The sequence below is a fragment of the Citrus clementina genome, unplaced genomic scaffold (genome assembly GCF_000493195.1).
Source record: "Citrus clementina cultivar Clemenules unplaced genomic scaffold, Citrus_clementina_v1.0 scaffold_9, whole genome shotgun sequence".
Taxonomy (NCBI): domain Eukaryota; kingdom Viridiplantae; phylum Streptophyta; class Magnoliopsida; order Sapindales; family Rutaceae; genus Citrus; species Citrus x clementina.
Genome location: NW_006261964.1, coordinates 9,946,377 through 9,968,466, shown reverse-complemented (window position 1 = coordinate 9,968,466; position 22,090 = coordinate 9,946,377). Strand labels below are relative to the sequence as shown.

The following is a 22,090-nucleotide window of genomic DNA, read 5'->3' as shown; positions in this document are numbered from 1 at the left end:
AGGTTGGAAATGACATAATTGATTTTAAGTACTGAATTAATTAGATCATAAAAGCAATTTATGAGAAGATACATAAGTGAATGGATTAATTTATGTTTGAATAACACTAGTAATCAAAATGAATTTGTGAGATTTTTAATCTGATTAATAATTACATGCAAAATTGTTCAAGAGGCTAGCTAATTAAAGAGAAATCAGATGAAAATTTGATTCATGATCGACGATGCTTCATTGAACTAACGAACATATGTTTTAGGAAATCTTCGCTTGCTTGTGAATTCTTGATTTTCTGGTGTGCAGATTGATTCCATCTCCCTTTTTTTATTTTTGAAGAAACATATGTTCGTTAATGATGCGAGGAGATCTCATGATCTTCAAGTCTTTGATGACACACTGCTTTAGGCTCCAATAGATTACACAGTGTCCATGGGTTGACAAGACGACTTCATTATTTGTACGTGGCTAATAAAAGATTGTATTGATCGCGGAAATTTTGCTATCTTGTTTTAATTTTCGAGGGAATGAGTTTTTATATTAGTTTCGTAAATATTGCTATTAGTATATACGATTCAATGCGCATGTGAAACAAGATTACTAATTATTATGAGCTAGCAGCAAGCAACTAAAGTTATGTATGGCACAGTAAACATGGCAACCATAGCTCAGAAATTGACATTTCTATCATAATTACCACCACAAGAATGCCTCCTCCTTAAAGGCATTCTTCAAAAAAGGGAACTTCTGAAAAGGCATTCTGAACTTGTCATTTTTCGAAAAAGGGAAGAATGCCTCACGCAAGCCAAAAGGCATTCATCAGTTCAACAAGGGTACGGCCTTCGATGTCCTCAATATCCTTCTTTTAGACCATTCTGGCAGGGCAACTTGAACTCTGGCAAGGAAGAGATATGGGGATAACACACAAAAAGTTGGAGAATGGCGCAGGCCTAGTGAGTAATATTAGTTAGAATGGGCGATTTTTTACACTTGTATTATAGTTTCCAGTGTTGTTTTGTTACACTCTTAATACTAGAAACTAGGGGATTAATGTTTGAGTGATTTTTGGGAAGGAAATATGAGGCCAATGATGAAGCGCCACGTGTCGATATCTAAGAGATTAATTTATCTCGGGTACCTTGGGTACCCTAGGTACCCCGGCTACCTTAAGCACTCCGGGGGTACCTCGGGTACACCATGAAATGATACAAAAGTCTTCGTAAATATGTAAATGGATATGTGGGCCCCAAATCTCAAAACGATCGGTCTGATACGTGTCAAAAAATAAGGAAATCTCGTGTTGCAAAAGAGGAGACAGCCGCCTGTCACGCCAGCGAACCCGCCAAAAGTGTGATATTGTGACAGTTGGGACCACCAGCTTTTCCTGCTACGCCTGCAAAATTACAACGGAATTGCAGAGGTACGCGAGACCACTCCACTATGCCCAACATGTGAATACGCCACAAACTTGCTCTCCACTCATATTTTTGAAGCGTCTAAGCCGCCATACGCATGAAAATAAGAATATTCCTGACATGACAACAGGGAACGCCACTAAAATAGCGCCAGGTGGCACGGCGACCAGGGTACACCATATAAATACTCAGGTTTGATTTTTATCAAGTAAGTTAACAGACTCACCAGGAAAAACTAGGGTTTCTTCAACCTCAAAACCTCCATTACCGAGAGCTTGCAAGCTCTCTAACCTGAGATAACTCAACTCTGACTTGAGCGTCGGAGTGTGGTTAGCGGCCACCCCCGGCTCCACCTCTGACCTCTTTTTTGGTTATTTCGCAGGTTTAAGGTGAGTTTCACCTCCGCACCTAAAGTCAGATCCCCTCCATAACCACCGTCATCTCAATCCTCCTTCACTCCACAAAAATCCTAAATAGCCCACACGTGCTGAACAAACGAGGTACCCCACTCCCCGACAAAAATATAAATTTATTGCTCTTGGGTTGGTTTTGTGGTTTTTTATTCATTAACCCAAAATCAGTCACAAACAAGTGATAAAATAGGGCAATCTGTAACATATGTAGAAATTAAAAATGAATAAACAAAAAGAGGCAGTTAAGAAGTTAGTAAAAGCAAAAGAAGAAGCTGGAAAAACAGAGCAAAAACAGAGATACACGTGTGAGAGAGTGAGAGAGTGAGAGAGAAGCTGCCAAACCGACCGAACTACAAACCCGAAAACCTGACCCGACCCGCGAACGTGACCCGACCATATCTCCCATTTTCGACCATCGTTCCAGTCAAGCTTGGTACCAATCTAAAGCTTAGAAGCTGGCCGTCGTTCCCCTACCATCCTTGCCGCCGAAAACCAACCGGAACGCCGGCGATCGAAGCTTGAAAACCCGCGACTGTTTCGCTTTATTTTGCCGGGATTTTCGCCGGTTTTGGGTGAGACCACCGGTTGGATTTTGTTCCTCATAACTTCCTCTTCCATTTCCGACTATCCATAGGCACCGGGAGTCACTGTTTCGCCGTCGGCCAATTGGTGGAAACTCACGGCTGTCGAGCTAGATTCCGGCGTCGTTGCCGCGCATTGGAGCTCACCGCCGGTACCATTGAACTCAGTGTGATTGGAACTTTCAGACTTGAGCTTTCCAGCCAGCGTTGACTAAATTCCAGTGGCCGTTGACCGGCAAGGGCATTTCGGTAATTTCACGCTATGAGGGCAATTTTGTAATTTCTGAGCATGTGGATATTTTAGTAATTCTTGAAATTGAGGGTTGGATGTAATTACGATTCCGAGGGTAATTTGGTGATTTAAGATTTCGAAGTATTTTAATGATTTACGGACTCGAGGGCATTTTAATAATTTTACCGACACGGGAGTTGTAAATTATGGATAGATGTTCGTTTCGAGTTTATTGCATAAATTTAGTCCTAATTCTAATTTAAGGAAAATAATTATGTCGTTTTCTTGATTTAGGAGGATCCGCGAGCGAGAACCGGTCCGCGGACGTGGACGATAATCGAGCGTGAACGACGTCACTGTGAGTGGAATATACAAAACCTATTTTTATAGTTAATTATGATAGTAATGCATGTTTGTGAAATAAGTGTTTAAAATGTTCAGATTTGATGATTTCTCAAAATGGATTTTATTCATGCATTAATATTATATTAAAATGTTTGGTCAGTGGTTTTCTGTGTCGACTTTGAAAAAAATATGATAGTATTTTAAAGATGAGCAAAGTGGATTTAGATGTGATAATGAAAAGAAATGTATGATTTAAAGTATGATTAGAATATACATGAATATGAGTATAGAGATTGTTTTTGAAAGCATTGGACAGTACCCTCCCCTCCAGATACAGTGATACAGATGAGATGAGATAAGAGGTCTTTGGGGCCCGTCTGAACACACATAGAGGCTTTGGGCCGTGTGTTTGGGCGCTTTTGCCTTTTGGGGGCATATGCATGCGGTATGATGATTATAGAGATACAGATATGAGATACAGACAGATATTGAGATACAGACGACACAGATGATACAGATGAGATACAGACCTTGGCGCTTTTGTCCTTTGGGGACTAGATTATGCATGCACAGATATGATGAGATATGATGAGATATAAGATGGTATTTTCCTGTCTATCCGTGTAGCTCTGGGGCGTGACGGTACCCAGATAGTACGTCATTACCCGTCCGTTGAGGTCCGGATATGACGAGATTATGTCCCTGAATACTTGTTTAGGGATGATTTTTATTCTTGTGTATTCTATATGATATTGTGATATGATTTTCATGATTATTACGTATGATCGTTATATATGCTTTTCATGGTTAGTAATCTGGTTTAAATGTTAAATGATTTATTATTGGTTTCTCGTTTATGGTTTGATTAAATCATGTTTGGAAATGATATGATTATTTCTTTTAAAAGTAAGAATTAATTTTCAAAAAACTACTATCTACTCACTAATCTCACTGAGTTTTAAACTCACCCCGTTTTTATTATATTTTCACCCTCACCAAAGAATTAATTTTCAAAAAACTACTATCCACTCACTGATCTTACTGAATTTTAAACTCACCTCGTTTTTATTATATTTTCCCCCTCACCAGGAGGCTGTAGGTATACCAGACCGACCCAGCGACTGTAAATATATTTTGAGTCTTGGCCACGTGATGGTGTTAGAAGATATAGATGTTTTTGTTAGGACATCTTGGTTATCTCGTTCTGTTGGGATTATATAATTTTGTTATATTATTCTTTTGGGATTAAGAATAAACTGAGATATTAATATTAGTGATAATATTATCTTTGAGACTCTGGAGATATAAAATTCAGCATTTTAGTTGAGGATGTTGAACGTTGGAGTTTGTTGTACATTGAATTATTTTGGGAGTGTTTGTCTTACATATTTGTAAATTGGGAGTGTTATATATATAAATGAGACTCTGCCGAATTTTCGACAGAATCCTTACCGATGAGATTATTATCAAGTTTGTTTTAATGAGATTAGATTGACTTGCCCGGGGGGATTCGGGATGGGTCGTTTCACAATCATAATAAGGCTTTACTCTAAGCCTCATTATGCTTGCCTCGCCTTCAAATGACAAATTAGGGCAACCATAACAAGGCTACGCACAAAGCCTTATGGTTCTCGCCTAGCCATTTAACACAGTCAAAGGAAATCTTACAATCAGGAGTAGGCAAGGAGGTGGTTAAAAGGGGAAAAGATCGGGTTAAAACCACCTTCCATCCTATTCAAAAATCCAGGGATTTAACCCTATCTCTTAAACCCACAACTCCATGATTCAAAGAGAGAAGGAAGCTTAAACCTGTCTAAAAGCCTGTAATCCCCTTATTTAAGAAGATAATGGAGATAAAACTCTATCCAAAATCCCCACAATGTTGTAATTTAGGGAGAAGGAATTTAATTCCTATAAAACTCTCAGAGGTGCTAAAAGGAGGGGACTTTTGGATCTTTTGAAAACCTCTAGTCTATCTTATTTTTTACTTGATCTCAGGAGGTTGAATTTTGAAAATCCTTCTTCATTCTTCATCCCTATCATCTCTTTTCTTCATTTTCTTTTTCCCATTTTAATGGAGAAACTCTTCTTACATTACTTTTTTTAGTTTATTTTTTGTTTCACACGAAGCTTATACATTTGGTTATCCCGTGAAAATCTTTGATACTGACTTGAGCATCAGAGGGTCAATACTGGAAAAAAATTCCAACAGCCCTGACCATTTTTCTTATTGTAGGCATCACACTCACTAATTCCTGCTCGGGCATACTGTTATGACCCAACCTAGACCTGGCAAGATATTGTCCGCTTTGGGCCTTAACAAGGCCCGTACGGTTTTGTTCATGGGGCGCCCATACACCCCAAAACGTGTTTTGCCAATTAAGGTGTAGATCACCCCTTATATACCTAGCATCTCTCTCGTGTTTTGCCAATGTGGGATTCGCCTAAGGTGTCACATACACCCCTTAGGGACTCAGCGTTCTCGCTGAGGTTTTTCCCACCATCGCTCAAGAGGACATGCGGAGCCGCTCTGATACCATAATGTCATGACCCAACCTAGACCTGGCAATCCTGAGCGTCTAAACTGTTTTTAATCCGATGGCCATGATTTACTCCATGTATCTATAAAAAGGGGGCCTCCCCCCCTAATTTGATATCTCTGAATCCATTTTTGGGATCCATTTTCTGTAATTCTCTCTCCATCTTGTATTTTCTTCGTATTTTAATAAATTTCCATTTTGCCCCTAGTTCAATTATGAGTGGCTAATTTCTTTTCAAGCTTGGGTTGAAGGTGAAGTCTCAACATGTGTCATGGGCTTTATTTGGTAAATTTATTTTCTCTTCCCCTCTAGTTTTTGTGGATGTTTTGACTTCTCGTCGACAAATAATACTAATCTTGTCTAGTACCGCCTTGGTTTCACCGGCCCTCTATTACAAGGTTATTATTATTTGGCACGATAAGCCCTTAGCACCATATTGATTAGAGCGTGGTTCATGAGGTGTGGATTCCCCCCTCATGATTTAATTGGCATTAATAAGGAATATTTAGCCCATGATGCATGTTGATACGGATCCAGATACCCAAGTACGTCATTTCAATAGATCTTCGCTTCAATTTATTCTCGTCATTTCAATTCCAATTTCAGAATTTATTATCGCCATTTTAATTTAAGTTTTAGCATATTCCAATCATTTCCACCACAAATCCAATAACCCATTCACAAAAATTAATTCTACACAATTAAAATCCACCTCCTCGTGGGATCGACACTCGTCACCATTAATCTATACTACAACAGATTCGTGCGCTTGCGAGTACATTAAAATTTGCACAACAGGTGTCACACTTACTATTTTGCAAAATTTATTTTACTCGCAAGCACACGAATCTATTGTAGTATAGATCAATGATGACGGGTGTCGATTACATAAGGAGGTAGATTTAATCGCATATAGGGTTAATTTTCCAAGTTTATATGTAAGTTGGTTAGATGTGATTTATTTATCTTAAGATTTAAAATAAAACGGCAGGAATGAATTAAAGATGAAACAATGTAAATAAAGCGCTTGAGTCTTTGGATTCACACTCAACATTGCACCATGAGCTTAATATTCCTTTTTAATTCTAATTGATTTATGAAGAGGTATTTCTATTCCTCATAAGTGTAACTCTAATAAATATAGTATCAAACGCCCATTGTGCTAGAGGGAAATAATCATTTGCTAAATGTGGTGTCAAGCACACGTTGTACGAGATGATAACAATCCTACTATCAACAATGTGGCAAGACCATCTACTAAATAACTTAGATACATTCTCTATAAACGCTAAGTCAAGACGAACCAAAAACATTGGAGGTGAGTTTTTTTTTTTTTGTCAAACTAAGTAGTAATCGGCTTATTTCTCTTCTACAAAAAGAATTTTTTGAGAATTTTTTGAATTCTGATAGTTCATTATTGTAAATCAGAATTCTTTCAATTTCGGTGGAAGCGAAGTCTCACGGAAATAGGGAAGAAGTTCCACCACCACATTCATTGTGATTCCTGAGAGGTTTCATGGTGAATACGTTTGCTTCTTTGTTAAGTCTTTGAGGGTTTTTGTAGCATATATAGCAAATGTCAATTACAATTACAACGAATCACGTGGATTTTGAGCTTTCATGTAGGTCCTTTGAACAAAAGTCAGAGAGCATGGAAAAAATTGTATAAATCCTGTCAATCACAACAAAACCAGCAAAACAATATTCAAGCGGCTCCGGCCACGCTAATGGGCCAAACCTAATTCCGTCTGCGGGGGGCGCCTAGGCAAGAGAGTTTTTTGCTTTGGTAACTAATCTTTTTAGAAGCCGGGTACATCATCAGTGGAAAGGAGTAGCCTCTTTAGGGCACGGGTCTGAATTGGAACTTCAAAGAGTGCGTGAATTAGTAATAAAAAAATTTTAAAAAAAATTACCCTTTTTCAGTATAATTGTAAGCACTTTTTATTCATAAAGTTTGATTTGTTATTCTAGTTTTACCAGAATTGTGTTATTTGAAAAGCTTGAAATTAGTTTAATAAGTAAATATATTTGTAATTTCACTTTTTAATTTTATGGATCTTTGAATGATGCCTCTTTAAAATCTTTATTTTTCAATGAAAATATTTATTACAACCTTGTAATGAATAAGAATGCTTTATTTTTGGATGAAAATATTTATTACAAGTTACAACCTCTTTTGACAAATAAGCGTTCAATTTATTCGATTTTCATTTAATAAGGTGTTTTTCTTCTGATTCGATCTACTATCCTATTGTTATAAAGATTGTGATATTACAAACTTGTTATAAATAAGAATGGAGAGCTTTGGAAATTGAAGAGAAAAGAACCAACCATTAACGAAAATGGTGCATGTAATTTGGAGGATAAAAAATGCTAAATGGTTGAATTAATTTTGAACTTATTTGACGTGTAGACTAAATTAAACAGTTCGGTCAAAAGAGTTACAACGTTTTTTAAATCCTATTTCATTAACATCAAAAGTAATCTTAAGAATTGTTGGCTTCATGGGGCCAGTAAACATCCTTAGGACAATAAAAGATGAAATTAAATGGTTTAATATTTATTCTATGAGCACCAATATAGCGGCCTTTACTTTTATAGCTAAGTATGTAGAAGTGGAGAAGAGTGACATGCTAGCTAGGAAGTTGCAACAAATCCCTTGATCCAACAAAAACCTTGGGTACAATTATTTTTTAAATAATTTACAATAAGATTTCCTTTATTTTGATCTTAATTTATTTCAATCATGAAATTAATTAATTAAGTCTTACCTCTTTTTTTTATTCGAATTCGGATGATCAGCAAAAGAAAGTTAGACCAAGCTTAGGTAATACATTAGAGCTTCAATAATTTAAGAGCCATGGGAACATAGAAAATCCAATAATTTAGTGAATATAAATTAATTGATATATTAAAATATTTTTAATTTATGAAGATATTCTTTAGTTGTTAGTTGCACTACATTAGTAGTAATAAGACTATTGTAGATATTTTATTTTTCTATGTTAAAAATGACATTTACAAAAAGTCTCATCTCGCATAAAGAAGCACTCAAAGCAATACTAACATTGAATAATTTATTGATGTATTATGACAATAACAATTAGAATTTCGCATTGTTAAAGTTAGGGATAAGATTCAAGCCATATCCAATTTCGAAAAGAAGCGAGTGAACTAAGCACATTTTTTTTCTTTTAACCAAAATCACATGAATATGTCATATATATTTAATTTCAAATTAGATAATAATTAATTTATATAGTAAGTGGATCCTGTAAAAAAGATTTTTTAAAACAAAATGCATTGCGTTAATAAACTAAATTGATTTCTCTTGCACTGTATTTGTACCCAATGAATTTTACTTATTTACTTAGTCATGCGAGAGTCAAGATCCGAGATCTGGCTCAATGTTATATGAATTATTATTAAAGAATAAGAAATAAAAAAGAAATAGAATTAAAATGAAAATGTAATTGTCGAGTTGTTTATTGTTCATTCAATAGTGGATTCTTTATTTTAAAGGGGAAAGGCTACTCATACCCTCAAGATTTGCTTAAATAGTCACACAAACCCCCTCAATTTCATAAATGGTCACACAAATCTCTTTTTTACTATTATATCCTTAATTACAACAACCCAATAATTGACTTTAAATAAACATCTATAATAAATATAAATAAAAATAATATAATATAATATATAAAATAACATAAAATTTATAAATTATTTAGAATATTAGAAAAGTTATTTTAACATTATTAATCTTTGACATTCGTTTATTAATAATAAAATATATTTGGCATATTAATAATATTAAAATAATTATACCTAACATTCATAGTAATTTATAAAGTCTATATTATTTTATTTACAATATCTTTTTTATTATGTCTATATTAGAATAAATTTTAAAGTCAATTTTTGGATTAACAGATTTTATTATTAATAAAACCCATCAGGATAGATTAATAATAACTTAATATTAAAAATAATATTCGTTATACATGTTATTTTATTAATTATACTTATTGCAATATTTTATTTGTATCATATGATATTTATTTATTATTTTTATCGTATTACCATATTTATATTTATTTGGGTTGTTATGATCAAAAGATATACTGCTAATTTATGAAATTATTTAGTACCTTATAATTAATAAATATATTATAAAATATTGAATAAAATTAAATTTACTATCTGTTCTTACCAACAAGAAGACAAAGAACTAAAGAAGCCAAGAAAGAGAGCATGATATGTAATTCCGAATGAAATAAATGCTCATTTTTTATTTTTTTAGTTATGTGAATGGCAGAGTTGTAAATTAAAAGAGTGGTACAATTGTAAATAAAACAGTGACAATTTTTTAAATTTTGCATAATGGCATTTTTGTAAGTTTCTCAAAATTTTAGATGGGTTGGAGTGGCTAGCTTCGCCACTATACATGATTATTTTCTCAAACCTTAAGGCCACGTTTGCTTGAGGGTAAAGGAGCGGGGAGAGGAAAAGAATTTAATTTCCATTAAAATTCAATTTCCATCAAATTGAAGAATTTGTAATCTTTATCAAAGGGTAAGGATTTCAAATTCCTCATCTATTGGAATACAAAAATTCTAATATTATTTGCCAATAAAATTAATTTTAAATAAGTTAAAGTGAAAAAATTTATATTTATTTTCTTAAATCAATAGGATAATTTATTTTTTAAAAAGCATTAAGGTCGTCACTGAAGACTCGCCCAAGTTTCGCCGGAGATGCATTTCACCATTAAAACGGGTACTAATAGAATCCTCATGAGCCGATCTACAATTCTAAGGAGTTAGAAATGCTAATATACATTGTTATTTACCTCAAATCTTGTTTAAATGTTTGGGAAGATATTAACTCTCATATTTCTAACTATATAATGTATTTTCTGCAAAATTAACACTTCCACTGAGTAAATCGTCTATTTCTAATCATTATTATGTGTTTAAAGTGATAAAAGATGGCGGTCAACATGGGTCAATGGTGGTGGTCAACACTGGCCAACGGAGGTCAATGACGGTCAACGGCAGCGTAATTTTTATCTTTAAAAATAAAATTCTCTATTTAATTAGGTAATCTCAATAGGCAAAACCTATTATTGTTTTCAATAATTATAAATATTTAGAAACTAAATTAAACATATAACTAACTATGCAATGTTACTTATTTTGATTATAAAATAATAATGAATTAATTAAAAAAATAATATAAAATTAAATGTTTTGTTATTAAGTTATTTTCTATATTAAATTAATTCATAGTTTAATTATTTTTTATTTTTTAACAATATTAACATTAAAGATAATGGGTATATTTGTCTGAATAAAAAACATATAATTTCTTTTCCTTTCAAATTTAATGTGAAACCAAATAATAACAATTAATTTTTCGAGTCCTCTCCTTTCATCACATTTCCACTCCTCTCCTTTTTTCTCCTCTCCTCTCCTCTCCTCATCGTTCTTAAAACCAAACACCACCTAAGATTGTGGGTATTATTTTCCCTAAATGTAATATTGAAAAGTTATTGTGCCAAACAGGTTATTACTTTTTCAATAATAAGAGGTAAGTGCATTGGCATATATTCATTTGAATAGAAAGGAATTTTATTTTTATTTGATAAATTTGCAACCTATTTGCCCCGCCACCTATTAATTGTCTGCACAATCTTCAAGGTTGATAGTAAAATAGGGATCCAAGGGTTGTGGTTAGTTCGCTCTAAGTTAGAAATAATCCAACTTTGTAAACATATGAAAGAATTTTCAAAGTGGTAGTCTGGTTGACGAAAAAAATGGCAGTCTTGCTCTACTTCCTAATTAGAAAAAATTAAAGAAATTTGGGAAATTTATAGAAATGGCCACTTTGCACTTTTTAATTTATCAAAGAAGTCTCTCCCTTACTTCTTATAAATATAACCAATTGCATGCCATTTTGACATATTTACCTTAATCAACCAAAATACAAAAGCAAAATAAAACACACCTCTCCCATCTCTCACCACTGCCCACGACTTTAACATTATTCATTTTACTTGATTGTTGAGTATTTATTGTCCATTGAAGGGCGTTAGTGTTTGAATTGGGCCTCAACGAAATTGATAATTTTGGAAGAAATAGATGTTTAAAGTTCATGGCACACGAAGTGACTTAAATGTCTTTGAAATTGTTTTCCTTTTTTGTTTTTTTTTTATTCGATGCCATTTTCACTCAATCTCAATTTGAATAAAAAAAATGTGAACGGCAAGTTGTACTTGGTGTGTTGTGGGCTGCAAATTGTTGACTTTGTGGTTCGATTACAATATATGGGTGGGAGATGGCCAGGAAAATGGGCGACGGTGGGCATCCAGACAGCGGGTGGGCGGCGACTCTCATCTTCCAGGTGATGGATGTCGGTGTTTGTCTCCTGAGCGATGCTATTTTCCCGGGTGACAGATGGCGTGCGTCCATCAAGGGTAAATGTGACCAAAACTTCGTAATTGGTTAACTTTACAAGAACGTAGAGAGTATGGTTGGTGAAATTGAAAAGCGAAAAGTATTTCCATAAATTTTCCAAGGAACTTCTATTTTTTTTGGTGGGTTATAAAGCCTTTTTCGTTCTTTTATTTATTTTTTATTATTATCATTATTATTATTATTTGCTTAATGATAAGAAATTGAAATATAAAAGAAAGAAAAACTTGCCGTACAATTTAATTTATTTTCATTGGTGGGTCATCATTCATCATATCCTTTTTCCACATGCAATCTCCTTTGTATTATTAATAAAAGCAAAGGATCGGGTTCCTTACAATGGTAAGATTGGGATCTCGTCAAGCAAGAATCGTTGCACTGGTAAGATTGCGATCTCGTCAAGCAATAGGAACGATAGCCTTCAAACAAGTAAGTTATCACAAAATTGCTTAGAATAATGTATCTTATAACTCTGAAGCATTAATCGACTTTGTATGAATTTTGCTTAGTTTCTCTAGCCGTGTGAGAGGCGAGATCCGTGATATGGATCATTGCTGTAGGAATTATTTCTAAGGATATAAAGAATTGAAATTGAAAAAAAATATAACTTTTTGAGTTGTTTATGATCATTCGATTAGTGGGTTATTATTGTTGAATTTGTTTTACTCCCTCTTGTTGTACAAGTAGTGCTGTAACTATACTTCTTAGATGTTGAAACTATTATCAATCACTAATTGTTAGCTAGTACACATCGGAATTTTTGAAATTCAGACATAATTCTTGATATTCGTGGTAACTTTTATGAAAAATTTAAGTACTTGTGTTTTCAATGGATGTCAATAATTTATGGAAATGCAGATTTCAACATTCTTGAAATTTGATAGTGCTTGATATTGTGACTTAAATGCAGACCAAGTCATGGCAAGTGAACCAGCTGACATAGTGCTTGATCTTGTTGGGGAAAAGCTTCGTCGTCTAACTGCTACGCCATCTGATCAGTTCAACATTTTCAAGGTGCCCGATGTACTGTGAAAGTTAAATGAAAAGGCTTACGAACCAGAAATGCTAGCAATCGGTCCTTATCATCACGGCAAAGAACAATTATTGGCCTTTGAAGAGCACAAAACTCGCTATCTTAAAAAACTTCTAGAGCGTACTCGTATACCTTTGTCAGACTATGTCATGGCCATGAGGGCATTGGAAGAAAGAGCTCGAAAGTGTTATGGAGGGTCCACAAGTTTAAACAGAGATGAGTTTGTGCAAATGATGCTTCTCGATGGTTGCTTTATTGTTGAAGTTATTCGCAAGTTTAGGTTGAAACATTTGAGAGAAGATGATGACCCAAATTTTAAACTAGGTTGGATGTTACCTTCCATAGCACGAGATATGATTTTGCTTGAGAATCAACTTCCATATTTTGTTATTTGGAAGTTGTTTATGATGACTGACATGCCTAGTGATTCAAGGAACGAAAACTTTCTTGTCATGATCCTGCGTTTTTTCAATGGCATATTACCAGGGAAAGGTTGTCGAAGAGATATTGTTTATCAAGTTGATGTTTACCCCATAAATGAAATAAAACATTTGGCCCATTTAATACACGAAAATTGGCTTCCTTCACCTGCAGGAGTTGAAGCATATAGGAATAATGCCACAAATGATAGTTACTGGAGCTTCATTGGTTCTGCCACAGAGATTCAAGAGGCTGGAATCCACTTCCGGAAGGTTGAGGTCCTTAAAGATGATTCCTTGTTCGATATTAAGTTTGAAAATGGGGTAATGAAGATGCCGTCCTTGGAAATTGGTGATGCTACAGAAACTATTTTACAGAATTTGTAGAGATTTACAAGCTTTATAGAATCAACTTGAACAACCTCTCCCAAGATCCCCATACCAGAATTCCAAGATGAACCAAAGAAGATTCGAAAGTTACAATGATAGAAAACAACCCAATAGCAGATTAAACCAAACAGTAAGCAATCAAATAATCTAAAAGAAACTCAAGAACAACTCAAACACAGCAAGTTACGTGGTTCAGTCAATTCACATTGACTTACATCCACGGAGGAACAAATAGATCAGCTTTATTGACAGAACAAAGTCTCTTTTACAATCAGATTTTATAGAACCCTTCTCAAGGAACAAGAACGCTCTTTTACACAAGCACTCTCTCTCTCTTGAATCCTCTGAAATCCTCTCAGTTTGTTATTTTCGAATCAGCTCCAGCCTCTAAGTTTATAACGACCCAGAAACAATCCCAGCTAGGCACGTGAGCAGCAGATGACAATAACGTCTTTAACAGCCTTCACACGTCATTTAAAATGTCACGTGCGTTGCTCATGATTCTAATAACCAAAACGATAGAAATCTAGGTCGTTTTGTAAGGATAGTCAAAAGGTAGCAAGAAACGCCGATAACTGTGTCGTTTTGCTTTGTTGTTTGCAGAGCCAAAACTCCAAGCTTCCTGTCGTTTCATTAACCTTTTTGATTTGTTTCATTTTGGTCCAACATAACTCCACCTTGAAGCAAATCAACCCTGATCAACTTTCTCCTCATCGCTCTGTTTCATCAGAGGCTTTCAACACCAGCCATGTTTAAGCAAGCTTTGAACTTGGCTGTAGGAACAACTTTAGTTAGTATATCTGCTGGATTATCATCTGTGTGAACCTTTACCATCTTGATTACTCCTTTGGACACTTCATTTCTAATAAAGTGTAGCTTGACATCAATATGCTTGGTTCTTTCATGATGAGTTGGATTTTTACTTAGGTAAATGGCACTTGAGCTATCACAGTGGACTTCAACTGTTTTCTGGCTCACCCCCAATTCTTCAATCATCCCTTTGAGCCATAGAGCTTCTTTGACAGCCTCTGTGGCTGCAGTGTATTCAGCCTCTGTGGTTGACAGGGCAACCACATGTTGGAGACTTGCTTTCCAGCTGATGATGCATCCATTTAGCATAAACAAGTACCCTATTAATGATCTCCTTCTGTCATTGTCTCCAGCAAAATCCGAGTCTACATAACCCCATAGACCATCACATCTTCCTTCTGATCTCCCATATAGCAGTCCAATTCTGTCAGTGCCACTTGGATACCTTAGTATCCATTTGACTGCTTGCCAATGCTCTTTCCTAGGTGTTGCCATATATCTGCTGACTATGCTCAAAGCATAGGAAATATCAGGTCTTGTTAAAACCATGGCATACATCATACACCCTACAGCATTGGCATATGGGAATTTTTCCATTTCACGTCTCTCATCATCTGTCTTAGCACATTGTAGATTGGAGAGCTTGAAATGAGAGGCTAGTGGTGTTATTACAGACTTACAGGTTGACATACCGAAAGTCTTCACTATTTTCTTCACATAGCTCCCTTGTGATAGAAACATAGTGCCTTCCTTCCTGTTCCTCTTTATATCCATGCCTAAGATCTTCTTGGCATGTCCTAAATCCTTCATATCAAATTCTGAATTCAGCAGCTCTTTCAATGCTTCAATCTCATCTTTTATCTTACAAGCAATTAACATATCATCTACATACAGCAACAAGTATATGTAATGATGTGTCTCAAGCAGCTTGTAATATACACAACAATCGAAACTGCATCTTTTGAATCCATTTGATGTAATGAACTCATCAAACCTAAGGTACCACTGCCTTGGGGACTGTTTTAAGCCATACAGTGATTTCTTAAGTAGACACACATGTGCTCGTCTCTCTGGATCCACATACCCCTCTGGCTGAACCATCAGAATTTCTTCTTGTAATATTCCATGTAGGAATGCAGTTTTGACATCGAGTTGATCAAGTTCCATGTCATAAACTGCTGTCATAGCTAGCAATACTCTAATTGAAGTATGTCTAACTACTGGTGAAAAAACTTCTTTAAAGTCAACCCCTTCCTTTTGAGTGTAGCCTTTAGCCACTAACCTAGCTTTAAATCTCCTAGGTTCTGAAGCTGTCAGGCCATCCTTTATTCTGTAAATCCATTTACAGCCAATGAGTTTTCTTTTTTCAGGTTTCATTACCAGCTCCCAGGTGTTGTTTTTATAAAGTGATGACATTTCTTCATTCATTGCCTGCTGCCATTCAGTTTTGTATGAGCTTTGGATTGCTTCTTTATAACACCTTGGTTCTTCTTCATCAATCTCTCGTGAAGTGGCAAGTGCATATGCACTAAGATCAGCATAGCCAAATCTCTTTGGGGATCTTATTATTCTCCTTTCTCTGTCTTTAGCTAGGTGATAATCTTCTGTATGGGTTCTTTGATGTTCTGATCTTGTATCCCTATTACCAGCAACTTCTTCATCTGAGTTTGAAGCTTCTCCAGACATTTTCATTGCTGGTTGCTCCACCTCAAACTGTATAATACCATCAGTTTTGTTCTGAGGTCCAGCATTCTCAACAAGTTTCTCCTCATTGTGCCCCATCTGCTCATTGAACACCACATCTCGGCTGACTATACATTTTGGAGGTGATAAGTCTGTACACCAGATTTTATAGCCTTTTACTCCTTCTGGATATCCTATAAACATCCCCTTTAGAGCTCTTGGTGCTAACTTTCCTTGGTTTGCATGTGCATAGGCAGTGCAGCCAAATACTTTCAGCTTGCTGTAGTTTGCTGGTTTACCACACCATTTCTCATATGGTGTTTTGAAGTCTAAGGCTGAGGAAGGGCTCAAATTAACCAGCACACAAGCTGTCAGTAGTGTCTCTCCCCATAGCCCTTTAGGTAGCTCAGATTGTATCATCATGCATCTGACCTTCTCCATCAAAGTCCTGTTCATTCTTTCAGCCAAGCCATTCTGTTGTGGTGTTAGTCTCACTGTTCTATGTCTAGCAATGCCTTCTTTTGAGCAGAATTCATCAAACATCTTATTACAGTACTCTAGTCCATTGTCAGTTCTAAGAAATTTCAGCTTCTTCCCTGTTTGGTTTTCAACAAGTGCTTTCTACTCTTTAAACTTCCCAAACACCTGATCTTTGGTCCTGAGTACATACACCCAAACCTTCCTAGAGTGATCATCTATTATTGACATAAAAAACCTATTCCCTCCCAAAGATGGAACCTGTGAAGGTCCCCACAGATCTGAATGCACATAATCCAGGATACTTTTGGTCTTATGGACAGATTTCTTAAAGCTAGCTCGTGTGGATTTCCCTAGGACATAATCCTCACAGAAGTCTAGTTCCTCAATCTTGTCGGCTCCCAAAACTCCCTGTTTTTCTAATTCTTTAAGACCCTTTAGGCTTATGTGTCCTAACCTCAGATGCCAAAGTCTAGTGATATCAGTATTAGCATTCACAGACACACTAGATTCACCTGTTACTACTTCCCCATCCAAGACATAAACCCCATTCTTCCTTTTACCTTTCATAATCAGTGTTGAGCCATTTAGGATTTTTAGTTCACCACACTCTAATTTTATACTACATCCAATCTGATCAAGCATCCCTAGAGAGATTAAATTTCTCTTAAGGTCTAGAATATGCCTGACCTATTTTATCAGTCTTACAGTCCCATCATGTAGTTTTAGATGTATGTTTCCCATCCCAGTGACCTTACACACTGCATTGTTTCCTATCATTACCCTTCCCCCATCATATTCATGATAATCAGAAAAATAACTCTTTTCAGGGCTCATATGAAAGGTACAGCCAGAATCGAGGATCCACTTACCTTTCTGTACTTCATTAGTTGCCACACACACTCCAGCTGATTCATATCCCTCATCTTCAACAATTGCTGCATCTCCATTCTGATCTTTCTTTTTTAGCTTCGTTTCAGGGCAGTCTTTCTTGAAGTGTCCTTCCTTGTGGCACTGGAAGCACTTCAGATTCTTGTTTTTATCTTTTCCCTTTCCTTGCTTCTTTTTCTTTCCTACATTCTTGTCATTTCTGCCTTTCACAGTCAAACCCTCTCCACTCTCCATGTTAACCTGCTTTTCTTGTAGACCTCTGGTATTTAATGCAGCCTTAACCTCATCCAGAGACAAGGTCTGTCTGCCATACATCAAGGCATCTACAAAGTTGGAGTATGACTGTGGTAATGAGCTTATTAGAAGTAGAGCTTTACCTTCATCATTCAGACCCTCATCAATGGTCTCCAAAGTGTCACATACTCTGTTAAACTCATCGATATGTTCCTCAAGAGAAGATCCCTCAGCCATTTTTAATGAAAACATCCTCTTCTTGATATAGAGCCTATTTGCCAGTGACTTTGTCATGTACATATTTTCAAGCTTAGTCCATAGCTCTGCCACTGTTCTCTCCTTAGCCACTTCTCTGATAACTGAGTCACTCAGACTCAGAATAATTGTGCTTCTTGCTTTCTTGTCGATCTCAGTAGCTATTTCTGGAGATTTTGATGAAGACCCCTCATATCCTTCTTTCTTGGTTGTTGGTTCTAATGCTTCTCCCAGGCCTTGTGTTATTAACAATGCCTCCATTTTTACTTTCCACATATTAAAGTCATTCTTCCCATTAAACTTTTCAAGATCAACTTTAGGAGCTGTTATACTTGTATCTGATCAAGAAATCCAGCTCTGATACCAATTGTAGAGATTTACAAGCTTTATAGAATCAACTTGAACAACCTCTCCCAAGATCCCCAGACCAGAATTCCAAGATGAACCAAAGAAGATTCAAAAGTTACAATGATAGAAAACAACCCAATAGCATATTAAACCAAACAGTAAGCAATCAAATAATCTAAAAGAAACTCAAGAACAACTCAAACACAGCAAGTTACGTGGTTCAGTCAATTCACATTGACTTACATCCACGGAGGAACAAATAGATCAGCTTTATTGACAGAACAAAGTCTCTTTTACAATCAGATTTTACAGAGCCCTTCTCAAGGAACAAGAACGCTCTTTTACACAAGCACTCTCTCTCTCTTAAATCCTCTGAAATCTTCTCAGTTTGTTATTTTCGAATCAGCTCCAGCCTCTGAGTTTATAACGACCCAGAAACAATCCCAGCTAGGCACGTGAGCAGCAGATGACAATAACGGCTTTAACAGCCTTCACACGTCATTTAAAATGTCACGTGCGTTGCTCATGATTCTAATAACCAAAACGATAAAAATCTAGGTCGTTTTGTAAGGATAGTCAAAAGGTAGCAAGAAACGCCGATAACTGTGTCGTTTTGCTTTGTTGTTTGCAGAGCCAAAACTCCAAGCTTCCTGTCGTTTCATTAACCTTTTTGATTTGTTTCATTTTGGTCCAACAGAATTTCATTGCATACGAGCAGTGTTCTCAAGACTTAAATCTGAAGCATGTAATCGATTATGTCGAATTCATGAACTGCCTCATCAATTCTTCAAAGGATGCTGAATTACTCCGCCGTCGTGGAATAATTGAGAATTTGTTAGGAGATGACGAAGTGATTGCAACCTTATTGAACAAGCTTTGTGATGGCGTTGTACTCGGTGAGAAGTTCTATTACCGTGAGGTTTTCAACAAAGTGATTCTGCATTGCAGTAGGCGTCGTTATAAGTGGATGGCCAAGTTAAGGCACAATTATTTCAACACTCCATGGGCAATCATCTCTGTTCTTGCTGTTGTTGTCCTACTTCTCCTAACGTTGCTGCAAGCTCTGTTTGCAGTTCTTTCTTATTATCAACAAGCGCAAAGCCATTGAACATAGAAGCAGTTGTAAACAAACTTTTGAATAAATAACAGGCTGTGTTTCAATAATTCTAGAAAATTATAAATTTCAATTTGAGATTTGTGGTTGCCATGCTTATTGTGTCATACAAAGGCTGTTCGACAGATAGCCCAATGATGTGGTTTTGACGTGGAAGCCATAATTAAAAATTTGCTGCAAATGAGATTGGTATGAGAGCCTCTGGAAGGTTTGGGCAAGAACAATCGAGAATAATCCAAGATAAGGATGTGAATCACAAAAGGAAATTAACACAAAAATATACAATGAGTTTTTGTCATCCGTTGTTGTATTCATTGATGTAATCTAGAACCGTCGATTTTTGCTTAAAGTAAGTTCAACAAAGCATTAATGAATTAATTATAGATCAACGTTGAATTTGATATCTATTTGATTGGCCCTAGCTAGAGGTAGCAAAAATACCTGCCCGGTCCGGACCCGGACCGTACCCGGGCATTGCGGGCCGGGTAATACCCGGCCCGGGTATGAAGCCGGGTCGGTCTTGGGCATCACTTGATAAACCCGGAACCCGGATTTTATTAAAAAAATTATAAAATATATATTATTTTAAATATTTTATATTTATTTGACTTATTTATTATACATATATAAAGTTTTAAACACTTAAAGTTTATATTTTCATGTCAAATTTTATTGAAATAAATTTAAAACTTATAAAATTACTAAAAAATAAAAAAATATATACACATAAAATATTAAAAAATATAAAATTCGGGTACCCGGATTAAAACCCGGCCCGGACCCGGACCTGGACCGGTTGCATCCGGGCAGGGTCCGGTCATGGCAATACCCGGACCCGGCCGAGGTTTGCCATCTCTAGCCTTAGCTAGGAATTTTACATAGGCTCTCCTCAGAAAGACCAAGTGCTAGATATGTGCTGTGTAATGTTAAGTTTAAAGTATTTTGGTTCTCTAAAAAATGTGCAGATCTCAACATCAAAATATAATATATTTTGATTTATATCTTGACTTTTTTATGCACTTAACTGTCTATTTTACCACCACGTTCAACTCTAAATAAGATTCGAGAAAGGATAAAATTTTAATTCAACTTCTACTTAGAAACAACTTTAATTTATCCACTAAAAATGTCAAAATATCAAGTTACTCCCACTTACTTTTTGAGAACATAAAAAATAAAAATAATGTGCCTCCTTTTGCACTTGTCTTCTAAATGAAAATGAGTGATAAATTAGAACTTTCACATTTTTGAGAGAGCAAATTAAAAATTCTCATTCTATGTGGGGGGGGGGGGGGGGGGGGGGTGAATTGAAGTTTCACCTTTTAAAAAAATGTAACTTGACAATCCCAAATACTTACTTCTTGGAATCAGCAATGGGCAAGTGATGGTTAGTGAACCAGCTGACCTGGAACTTGATCGTGGTGAAGAAAAAATTCGTAATCTATGTACCTATACCCTCACAGTTTAGCATTTTCCCAGTGCATGATAAACTACATAAAATAAATGAAAATTCTTATGAACAAAAAGTGATACCAATTGGTTAGAAATATAGGGCTCCAGCCCAAAAAAAACCCATCAATTGAATTTCGAGTCGGGCTTGGTCATAAATCAATGTTATTGTGAAAGGTAGTTAGATAATTTCATCTTCTTCGTCATATTACCTTATTTACAGAAATGATGAATTTGTGGACTCTATATAGCATATATTGCTCAAACAGATGAACAATGAACGAAATAAATGACAAAGCGTAGCAATTGATTCTCAAAGAAGAAACGATAATGAATGAGGAGCAAAAATCTCTCATTATCATATCCTCCTCTCGCTTCCCTCCACCTCCAGGTGGGTTTCATCATCATCATCATCACTTATTCACCCCCATTTCTAGAATGACACTACTTTTCATCTCTAACTTCATTCATATTTTTGCTTTTCGTTCACAGGAGTGAAGCTATCATACAGTACGGCGGGGTGCAAAGTAGACACATCAATGCTCCAATCAACGGTACTCTTGTTGGAATATTGGCAGCTTTAAGGTCATTAAAGACAGAGTCCGGGATTGGGTTGATGATCATCGCTTCACACAACAAAGTCACTAATAATGTCGTCCAAATCGCCAACCCCAGCAGTCGAGCATGTGATGCTGAGTCTTGAGCATGTGACGTGTGATGTGTTAGGGTTTGTGTCTTGAGAGTGTGTGATGTGTCACGTGCGTGAGTGTGTAATGCGTGTGTATGATTTTTTTTTTTTTAAGTATTCAGGTCAGGTTGGGTCAGGGCATATAAGGCTGAATGCTGACCCAAATTTGATATTAAGGGCCGAATTCGATCTTTTTACCCTTAAATACGGGCCAAAATTAAAAAAACATTTGGGCTAGCTCAACCGGACCAGAAATTGAGTTGGATTTTTTGTAAAGATCACTTGATGTCTTTTTAAGAGTAC

At 35.9% G+C, this 22,090-nt stretch overlaps 1 pseudogene; it reads left to right on the top strand.

Annotated features, from left to right (window-relative positions):
• The first annotated feature begins 12,366 nt into the window (after window positions 1-12,366).
• On the top strand, window positions 12,367-19,745 carry LOC18032328 (annotated as a pseudogene).
• Window positions 19,746-22,090: the final 2,345 nt, after the last annotated feature.